Raw genomic sequence first — 11,328 nt, forward strand, 5'->3', positions numbered from 1 at the left:
CGAGCAAACCTTTGTTACTGAGCAGAAATCCCAGTGATGGTAGGCCCAGTTTCCATCAGTGAAATAAATGTACTGTTCATGTCAATTCTAGAAGTCATAAAACTTTCTTAAAAGGAAAGATGAGTCATCTGTTAAGATGCAGAATTTTATATAATGAGTCTACATTAATGAAACTTCATACAGCTGTTTGTCTACATTCTGAGAGACTATTATTTAAAATTTATTAAAAACAAATATTGTAACGAATGCTGCTGAGTCTCACTTTTTTCAGATATAAACAAAACACTGAGGATGTTTTTGAGAGTTGTACATTTAAATCTCTGATGAAAATTGAAATTCTATAATGTAAATAAAGCCTATATTTGGAAACTCGAATAGGAATAAAAACTTGATAAAAAGAAGACAGTGATGTTCTGAAAGAAGGTTCAGGGAAAATTATAGTTATTATGTTGTATTATAGAACCAAATTTTTTTTTTCAGATGGGCATATAACAGTCAACATAATGATAGAAAATTGTCACTTCTAAGAGTTTTTTTCTGTTAGTTCCAAAACATGTTTTCAGAAATAAATCAAGCTCCCCCTTGAGAATCGCAACATTCATTATTTCTTTCCTCCCTGTGCCTTTGTAATTTAGTAAAATTGAAGTCATCTTGTGTACTATAACAAAACACCATAGGCTGGGTGCCTGAATCAACACACATTGATTTCTCAAAGATCCAGTGCCTGCAAGTCCAAGTGCAAGAAGACCAAGGTGCCAGCTGGGCAGGTGTTTGGCCAGCCTCTGCCTCGGCCTCTCCCTTTGACCTGTGTATTCCCATCAACTTCTCTGTGCCTGCACTGGGAGAAAGATAGATGTTTGTGCTGCCTCTTCTTCTGGAGCACTAATCCCACGATTAAAGCTCATTACCTCCCAAATGATTCCCCTTCAAATACCATCAAAGTGGGGATTAGGGCTCCAACATATGGATTTGGGGGCGCATAAACAGTGACAGTGTCTTGCTGAAGATCCCACATGTGACAAACATGCAGTCCATTGGAATGCAATCAATGCCACAGTGAGGAATACTGGAAAGAGGCATGAGGCATTTAATGACTTTGATACTCACAAAAGCATGGTGTGAGTAGCACATATGATGGGTCACCCACAAAATGAACCTTCCAGCTTCATCTAGAAGTTCTGTCCCACACTTTGATGGCATTAGGTGGTGGGACCTTTGGGAGATAATGAGGTTTAGGTGCGTTTGTGAGGGAAGAGTACTTAAGTTGGGATTAGTGTACTTATAAGATGAAGACTGAGAATCTCACTACAAGGCAAGGGCTCAGCCGGAGGTGGCTGTGTGTAAACTAGGAAGAGTATCTCACTAGAGACGCAATCTGCCAATCTCTTGTTCTTGGACTTTCAGACTCCACAACTGTGAGAAATAAATGTTGTGTAAGCCACCAAGTCTATGGTAGTTTGTTATAGCAGCCACGCTGATGAAAACAGTGAGCCCTTCCAATTTTCAAGGGCCCCTGGGAAGGGTCAGAGTTGGGAAAGGGCTGAGTCCTGTTTGTTTGGCTCCATGCAACACTGTGAAGTGATCCTGTTGACTCAGACCAGACCCAGGGCAGGGCAAAACCAGCATAACACAGAATGCAAGTAGAGAAACTAAAATGCAAAATAATCATAGCTGGAATTGTCTACATTCTTGGTCCGCTAAGAAATAAAGTGATGAGAAAGGAAAGATTTGGGACACCAGACGCACTGCAGCTGGCCCCTGCAGCTACCCTGCCCCTCCCCCAGGGAATGGAACGGCTCCCTTTGTTTTCCTTTCATTATTCATTGTTGTGTTTGGGTTTTTTCCTAATGAAAGGGGGAAAGAAAATATTACCACCCCCTATCATGTGATACAGCGGTTTCATTTTTCTTCAATGAATTCAGAAATACATCCTTCCTATAACAGATGTAGGTAAACTCTTTAAATGCGACTATATAAATGCATATGGGAACACCTTAGCAACAAAGAACGCTTACCCCCCCACACACACCCCAAGAAAGGACAAATTAGCAGCAGTATATTGGCTCCAAATCGTCCAATGGACATGGTTGCACCGTTATCAACATTATGTGTTTTGAAGGAAATTCATGTATACCTCTGGCCCTAAAGGCTTTAGGCATTATGTTGGGTGATAGATCTTTCCAGTTCTTTCAGGAATTAAATCTTCTCAGGTAAAACTCAGTCAGAACCATGGGCTAGTAAGAATCCACTGAATTTCTTCCCCAAATTACACGATGTGGTCTTCTCAAATTGGTAGGTAGAAAATCAGAATCTAGAAAAATCTTTGCAGTTCAGGGCATTGCCATTGCTGTTACCTCATTTTCTCTGGAATAATATCAGTGACAGAAAACTGGTGATAGAATAAGTGCAGATGCTATTTATCCGGCAGTTACCATTTGTCAGGGAATTCGCCTCACTGAGCTCATTATACCCATTTCACAGCTGAGGACTCTGAGCCAGATCCACGCCCAGTCTCACAGGGTCTGGCGCCAGATTCCGTGTCTCAAGTTATGCTTCGTAGGGGGTTAGCTCCATTCCTACTCTCTGAGTGAACTTGCAGTCATGCTTTTCCTGGGCAATCTTTTTTATGACTCTGACAGACAAATTAACTTTCATATTTTAGGAATGGGAGGTATGTTTGTATTTCAATTAATCAATGGGACCACACCAAGGGTGTTAGAAACTTACTAAAGGAGGAAAGCATACAGTGCAATATATTAAAAAAAAAACAGACTAAAGTACATATTGGAGCATACTAAAACATCAACTATATTGATGTATTATAGTGCATTAAATTGAAATGTTTAATGTAGTAAAGTTTTGATGTACTGTCCAAGGGAATAATAAGGGGTAGGATAGTAATCTGAGAACTACTTCTTGTCCATTTCTACTTTATAAATTACTGAGGACTTCAAAATAGTTTCCTTTGAACAAGTGCTCAATTTAAACTTTTAATATAAAGTATCTTAATAGGGTTTCCCCTTTGCTCCTCATGTTTAGTCTAAAATATTATGAATATGTATTTAAAACAAATGTTAAATATGACATTTAAAACAAAGGCATATTTGTTATATAAAAGGGCACAAATGAGTAGAAATCAGAAATCTCCTTTATCTATAATCAAAAAAGATGCAAAGAAAATTGAATTTATATTGGCAAATATTTCAGAATTATTAGAATGGTGCTAATACATGCATATATTTAGGAATATAACTGTGCTGGTTTGATATTTAAAATGTCATTAATTAAGGAGTTGTGGCTACTACTGGGTGCCTGCATTCCGTTCACATTGAAAAAAAGGGAGAGAAGCAGGAAGTAATTAAGAGTAGGTTTCAGCAGTGGTTTATTGAAGAAAATTTGTTCTCACTGTTATTTATGACATATGGAGATTCTGCTCCATCATGGTACTTTTAAAATCAGTTTGAGGCATACTTGTTTCCTCTGTCACTCCCATCTGAGTGGTCTTGAGCAAATCAAGACTGAACCTCTCTCTGTCTAAATTTCCTTATTTGTGAAGTGGAAATTGTACCCACTTCATGATGCAAAATAAAATAATATAATTACTATTAATATCGGCTACTGGGCATGATATTTCATAAATACTTAAGAAACCTCCCCCTCACTTCTAGTCAAATGAAAATTTGGGGCTCTTAAAGATTTCTAAAAGTGCCCTTTAACGAGTTAATTGTCAAAACGTTCCAATCCAATCCAAACCAAACCACAGATGATCAAAGAGACATTCAACAGAAAGATTCCCCCGCTTCCTTGGACAGCTCCTGACCACAAAAGCAATGTTTTTTCCTGGTATTTTATGCTTATGCCAGGTATTTTACTGCACATATTTGTAGATCTTCCTGCCATCCTCTTCTACCAAGAGCCCCAGTTTTGTTCTCTCTGGTGATTCCCCCAAGCCCCCTCATGGTACCAGGATGCTGTTGCTTTTATCATCCTGCACTGTGTTCTTATTAAATAAAGAAATTTAAATTAAATGGCAGAAGTGACCCTACACTTTCTTTGATAAATTGTAGAAATAAACACTATTTTTTTTTCTTCCTAGGGTCGAAAGAGTGGACAATGAATTTGAAGCAATATTCCTCTTAAATATATTACATTTGTGGCCATGATTTTGAAATATTTGCAAAATAAGTTTGATCATTAAGCTTGTTTCTTCTGTGTGCTTATAAAATAGAAACTAAAAATGGTATCTTTTAGTTCTTTTTGATTGTTAACCTTGTTTTATCTTATTTATTATAATAAACATTGAAAGTATATCGTTGTGCATAGAATTTTAAAATATAAAGTATAATTTGTTAAAGAATGAGTGTTTTATTTACCTTTTTCCTGTTCCCCCTGTGGATGTTTCATTAAACTGTAATTCTACATTACCTAAGTTAAGGAAATGTTTTCTCAGCCTTTCTTCATGGCCATTATCAAAGTGACTCTCAGGGTACATTTAAAATATTGGATTGTAACCATAGTGAGAAGGGTAACCCACAAGTGGATTAAGACTCAATTCTGGTCTTTTTGAGGCCTGTCTTTGGTACTCAGGGAAGACTTTATTATTTTTTTTAATATTTATTTATGTATGCATACAAGAACTGAGTTTCAGGCCAGAGGTGCAGGGGGTGAGAGAATTCACCAGAGACAGAGCGGTGAGCAAAATAGGCAGATGTACCGAAATACACTGCTGAGGGGAAGCAGTGGGCAGGTCAGGAGAATGCCACACCATGTGGGTCAGCTCCTTGGTGGGGGATCACACTCGTGCTGCAGTGGCTGAGGCAAGCTTCATAATGCTTATGCTTTTAACCTGTTGCACCACCAGGTAAAGCTCTAATAGATGAGAATTTAGAGGCACCTTTAAATATATAAATATATAATATATAAATTTATTTATTTCTGCATACAGGTACACGGTCAGTAAGAGGATTCACCAGAGACAGAATGGGGAGCAGAACAGGCAGATCAACGAAGTGTACTGCTGAGGGAAGTAGTGGGAGAGACAGGAGAGGTCTGCTGCACCATGTGGGTCACCTCTGAAGACCAGGATCGAACTGGAGCTGAAGTGCCTGTGGCTAGTTTCCTAGAGCTGCACTTTAACCCATTGCATCACCAGGCAGGGCTCTTAATAGCATGTTAGACCAACTTCTCATCAATGTCTCCAGATCTGTATGCCTCTGACATGTCACCCATTCCCAAGAGCACCCCACCCAGCCGTTGAGTGGCTCTAAATGGGAGCAGTCTTAATGATAGACTAGAAGTTTAGCTCTTATTTCCTGTAGGTCTTAGTCCTGCACCCGCAGCTACTAATAGCCCAAACATGCTCCCTAAACCAGCAGTACCAGCACCATCCAGGAACTCTGAACTCAGGGTTGGGGTTTCACCATCTGTTTGAGGAGGCCGTCCTGTCGGTCATTCTGATGAACTCTAAAGTTTCAGAAGCACCAATGCTATGTAGCAGAAAGTGGGTGTGACTGAAATGAGAACCACCTGAATTCAGATCCATGTTTTCTGCCATTTTAGCCATTGACCTCAGGTCATCCATGGTCAAATGGCACTAAAAGAGGTAGCTAATTCCCTGACTTGCTGTGAAAATTCAATGGTACCACAGAAGTAAGCACATAGCTGAAAGTCTAACCTACCATAAATACTCAAAAATAGTGCTGAGGTTTAGTGCCAGCAAGGCACAGAGCAGGTTTTCTATGATCCAGGCAGAGAGATAAAGGACAATCCAGGAACCCTGGATGGGTTTTTCAGGCTTTACTGCTCTCAGGAAACCAGGCAAACAGACAGTCCAGACAAACAGACACACCAGGCAGGGCAGCCGGCATGCAAGGGAGCAGGCATGGGCCAGTCAGGAGAAGCTGGGAGGCAGGCTGGCAAGTAAGACTCCCAACCCCCCACAATTCTTTCCTCTTTCCTCTCCTCTCTCTCTGGTGTCTCTCTTGTGGTCTGCCTCCCTGCCTCCCACACTACTCGTCCTCATAATCATCCGCCTGTAGCCGTTTTCTTGTCTGCTGTGCTACCCTTATAGTTCTGTCCTCTTGGCTCAGGTGTGCCCACTTACACCTGCTGACATCATACTCCAGGCGTGCGCAGTCTGGCACACATGCCTCGTACCAGCACCTTCTGCAGTAGCACAATCAAGGCCACCCTTGACAGCCATGGAGGCTTGTGGCACAAAAAGCCTGATTGATCCATTTACCCAATCGCGACAGTTGTGTGTTTTACCAGGACTGGGAGGTCTAGCTTGATGGCACCAACTGTAGGGCCAGGTGTCTTGTTGTTTCCACAAAGTTAGCAAAAGACTCTGTAAAACGTGCATAATTCTGAGGACCAACAAGTGATATAGTTCAATACCAAGGACTTCAGATTCCTTAGGAATACAGGTACAAAAATTATATTCAGTTATCAAGAAATATGCAGGTTTACTGCTTGTCTTCACATACACAAAGAAATGAGAAGATATTTTGCTAAGTCTTTGCCAGAGAGAATGAAATGGTTACTGCTCCCCACTGTGAGCCAAAAACTTCTATTTTACAGACCGGAAGAAATAAGGCACCTTTACTTTAAACAGTCTGTTTCCAGTTTTGTGTGGCTGTTGATATTACTGGACCAGTGACAGAGGCCAAGACAGGAAAATAGCTGGGTTACTTATAACTCTTTGAATGTGGACACATCAGCTTGTGGGAAGGAAACTATTTAAAATGGGGCTTAGGAGAAGGGGGAAAAACACCCCTTTCCCCATATGAGATTCTTCCATGGTGTTGTCATGCAATCTTGAAACCCTCTATAGAACAGTAGATCATTCTCATTGGATATATGCAAATGATCTGAGACCCAGTGGTTTCTTGCCAGGGAAAAACTTATAATAACAGTGCAAGGATGCAATCTGAACCCTTGTGCTCTAAAATCCCTGAAAGAACAGAGTCGTTCTTGACAGGGCAATTTCAGCCCTTGACATTCCAGGAAATAGCTTAATAATGTCATTTAAGCCGGGGTTGTAACCAATCCTAAGACATGGAGACACAAATGCAGTATGTTAGATGTAAAGTATCAGTGCTAGGACCATTATTTATTTTCACACAGAATTTAACAACAAAAACCACCACGGCAACAAAAACTAAGCAAGGCAGCCTAATTAAATTTAGCATTGTCCCCTGTAATTAAATCCAATATGGGAAAAGGAAGGGCTTCTGCCAGCAAATTACAGACACATCCTGAAGACTGTTTCCTCTCCATTTGCTTTCCGAGGTACAGGGTCCCTGCCATATCCAGGATGTGACACCCAAACAACACTGTATTTTGGTCATTAATATATATGCAGACATTAACTCCACCCTGGGACCTCAAAGGCCTTTATGAGAAATGTTGGCCTTTGCATTTCAATGTGTTTCATTTTCTCTGGGTGCAGAACAGCCGAAAAAGGTTGCAAGACTCAGGTTAAAAGTCAGGAAATGGATCAGAGCCCTACACTATGACATCATTTTCTTGCAATGCAATGAAGCAATGACATTTCCTGCAGAAAAAAATGATCAGAGCTGACAGGCAGCTTCAGTTGGAGGCAGTGTTTTGCAGTAGGAGGTGTCAGGATACCTCCTTCAATTCCTGCTTTCCTCCCTTCTGTTCGTGACTGAGGCTTCTCAGAGGTCAGAGAGAGAGAAACCCAGCCCACTTCTATTTTGTTTTTATAATCCTGATAGATTTCTGCTGAAGGTGTGCAAAAATGCGACTACAAAATCTATAGGATATTTTTAACTCCAGGAGCAAAAAACCTAGCTTGACAATATTTCCAGATTTACATGTAAAAGTGACAAATAGACAGAACAACAGGGATACTGGGCAGGTTGGCCAGTAGGTAGAGTGGGGATTAAAATCTACCACCCTCTTAGGTTTCTCAAACTGCTAAAAATGGAGCTTCCATATGACCCAGCAATCCCACTCCTAGGTATTTACCCAAAAGACACAAAAACACTGATACAAAAAGACACCTGCACCCCCATGTTTATTACCGCTTTTTTACAATTGGAAAGACATAGAATCAACCCAAAAACCCAAAAGTAGATGACTGGATTAAAAAGATGTGGGACATGGGCCCTCCCTGTGGTGTAGTGGGTTAAAGCTCAGCACTAAGAAGCTAAGTCATGAGTTCAATCCCCAGCCCCAGAGGTGGTCCACATGGTGAGTCAGACCTCTCCTGACCCACCCGCAACTCCCCTCAGCAGTGTACTTTGTCAATCTGCCTTTTCTACTCTCCACTCTGTCACCTGTGAAGCCTCTCACTGCCCTACCCCCACCCCCGGCCTGTACCCCAGTCCTGCATGCATAAATAAATAAATCTTTAAAAAAAAAAAAAAAGATGTGGTACCTATACACAATGGACTATTACTCGGCAATAAAAAAGATAAACTCATGCCTTTGCAACAACATGGATAGAGCTGGAAAGGATCATGTTTAGTGAAATAAGCCAGAAAGAAAAGGAAAAATGCCGGATGTTTTCACTCATAGCAGGAGTATAATGGGCTAGAGGAGAAAATAATAATAATAATGAACAACTATATACCAAAGACATTTTACATGAGTGGAATGGGAAATGGAATCAAAAATGGGGCTGGGGGGGAAGGGCACTGGACTATGGTGATGGCAAACGGGTGAATTGGTGATGGAAGCCAATGGGGATTACAACTTAGATGGAAGAAGGCACAAAATGATGTAAAAATAAACTATTAGATTTTTTTTTTAATTGGCAAAAAAAAAAATCTACCTTCCTCTTAATTTTCAAACTGCACTTGTTGGTGCCATGCTGGGTCTGCCTCTTTCAGATTCACATGAATGTCTCACAAGCTGTGGTGGTTGGTCTTGTCATGGGACACGGGTTTAAACTGAACGATGAACCATTCTTCTGCTTTTAGTCATGGGTGTCTTCATAACTCGTAGTAGAACCTCTTTCTGAGGTATCTCCAAAAGTACAGGTTTGAAGACATATCTGAGGGCAGATCAGCCTCCAGGCGTGGGCCTCCCAGTATGCAGAGCCTTTTCAGGGATCACAGCAGGTGTTGCCCATGAGTCAACACATGTTGTTCGAGGCCCCTGGATAGGAGGCACAGCCTGTTTGGCTAATGTCTGAATCCATCCAGGACTTTACATGTCCAAACTCACAACTTGATTTTTTTTGTTAGTAGAGTCTTCTCACATGCAAGCAGATCTGCTTTTGAGCAATTTAGAGGCCTAAATCAAGGCAAAAGTTTAAGGGGAAGAGAACAGTTCGCTGAGACTTCATAGGAACTCACCTTTGTGTCGCTATCTGTGACTTATGACTCAATTCAGATAACTGGGTTTCCACCCTGTACCATAAACTCCAGGGCCTGCGTACCCAGTGAATGCTGCTGCGGACTAAGTGTCGATTGTGTGACTTACCGTTACTGTGCAGATCCACAGTTCTCTAAATTAAGCAATGATGAGTAACTCCTCCAGCTTTAGAAACTTTGGTTAGTTTTCTCCTTAACACCTTGGAAGTTAGCTCTGTTAATGACTGAAGATGTTACAGAAGAAAACAGCTTTCTGAGGCTCCTTTTATCCATCCCAGAACAAGGTTAATAAGTTACTTTTAACATCAGAGGAGGAATGAGCAGAAGTGATAAGATTCTACCAAAAAAAGAAAAAAGAAAGAAAGAAATCAAGTTATGAATTTGGGAATGTATAGTCCTAGAATTTATGATAGATTCAGACATTGGCAAAACATTTCCAGAGATTGTGTTGGTTTTGCTGCAGAAATTCGAGCCCTCCATGGTAGATGAGTGGGTAGGTGTCAGGTAGGCACTGAGGCACTGTTTACCCAAAGCTCACAAATCTACAGTGTTTCTATAAATCATTACACAGTAACTTAATGGACAAATATACTATCTCTGGAAAGATTAGTAAACATCCGATGAGCTTCTACATTTTCCCAGGATCAGTCAAAATAGGGTCACAGTCGTCACACCTTGTCTGCATTATACTGTGGGCATTCCTCACAAGTGTGGGTCTTCATAAATGGGTCATTGTTTAATGTCTGTTGAAAGCATTGGTAGTTACAAGTCAAGGAAAACAGAATAAGCCTAGAAAGAAATATAGAAGTTCTTTTTTGGAAAAGTCCAAAATTACTGTGGTTTTATGGACTCTGCCAAATTTGCATTCTTATACTATCTAATCACTCCCTTTTAAGGACTCATTATTTCCTGTAGTTAAACCTATGAAGAAAAAAACCAATTTACTTTCTACATTTGGTGTGTTTGTGTAGTCACAAGGCCTGGAGTCTGTATTTTTTACCATTTCAGTAACCCTTCCTCTTGCCCATACATGTTGAAACTCTTGTTTAACTGAAATACATAGATCAGATTTGTTTAAGACACTACCCTTTCACCTTGCTCTAGGCAAGGAGAAAGATCAAAGCCTCTTGTATTTTTTAAGGATGACCCCTTCTTTGTTCTGGGTACTTCTCACTTCTCCTGTTTGTAGAAGCTTCTGCACAGACTGGATTGTTTTCCTATTCTATAAATCTCTTATAACCAAGACCCTCAATGCCCATTTGGAGTTGTAAAAGAGAAAATTTACCTACATGCTTAAGTTCTTTATTTTATGGCAGCTTAAAAAATCATTGTACTAAGATATTTCATTAGAAAGAGATGTATGATTGGGGGAAAAAAGTAAAAGATATATATATATATATATAAAACTGTTATGCTATAATGATATGACTGATATAGAATAACGAACTCATCTGTTAATGAAATAACCAACTGATCTAAAGGTTTTATGTATTTTATTTTAAAATAATTCTAAAATATTTATTAATTCATTTTCTTGTTGGATTGAACTCAAGTATAAAATAAATGATAATGGTATTATTTTACTTTGCTCATTAAGCTATTACTGAGTAAGAATATGTAGGGAACCCATCAGGTGTCAGGGGTACAATGAAATGGGAAATAAAATTTATTAACAAAACAGTTAACACAGAAAAGAACCACCACAAAGAAGTTTAAGACTGCTCAACACTAACCAGGATGTTAAGGACTGAAAAACAAATCACTTCACCATTTCGGGTCTTAGTTTTTTCATGTATAAAATGACAGTAACAAAATGAGATGGAAAACTCCTTTAGCTCTAAAATTCTGTGATTAAGTGTTTCTGTTAAAAATTAATTTAAAATGCAGCCAAGCAATTAAATCCTTAGACCTGGGTTCCAGCACCCATGCATGCTTTATTTAACAACTATCATGAGCAGATAAACTCAATGCTGAAATTTGATTG

This window comes from Condylura cristata, unplaced genomic scaffold (assembly GCF_000260355.1).
Source record: "Condylura cristata isolate star-nosed mole 26May11 unplaced genomic scaffold, ConCri1.0 scaffold00003, whole genome shotgun sequence".
Lineage (NCBI taxonomy): Eukaryota > Metazoa > Chordata > Mammalia > Eulipotyphla > Talpidae > Condylura > Condylura cristata.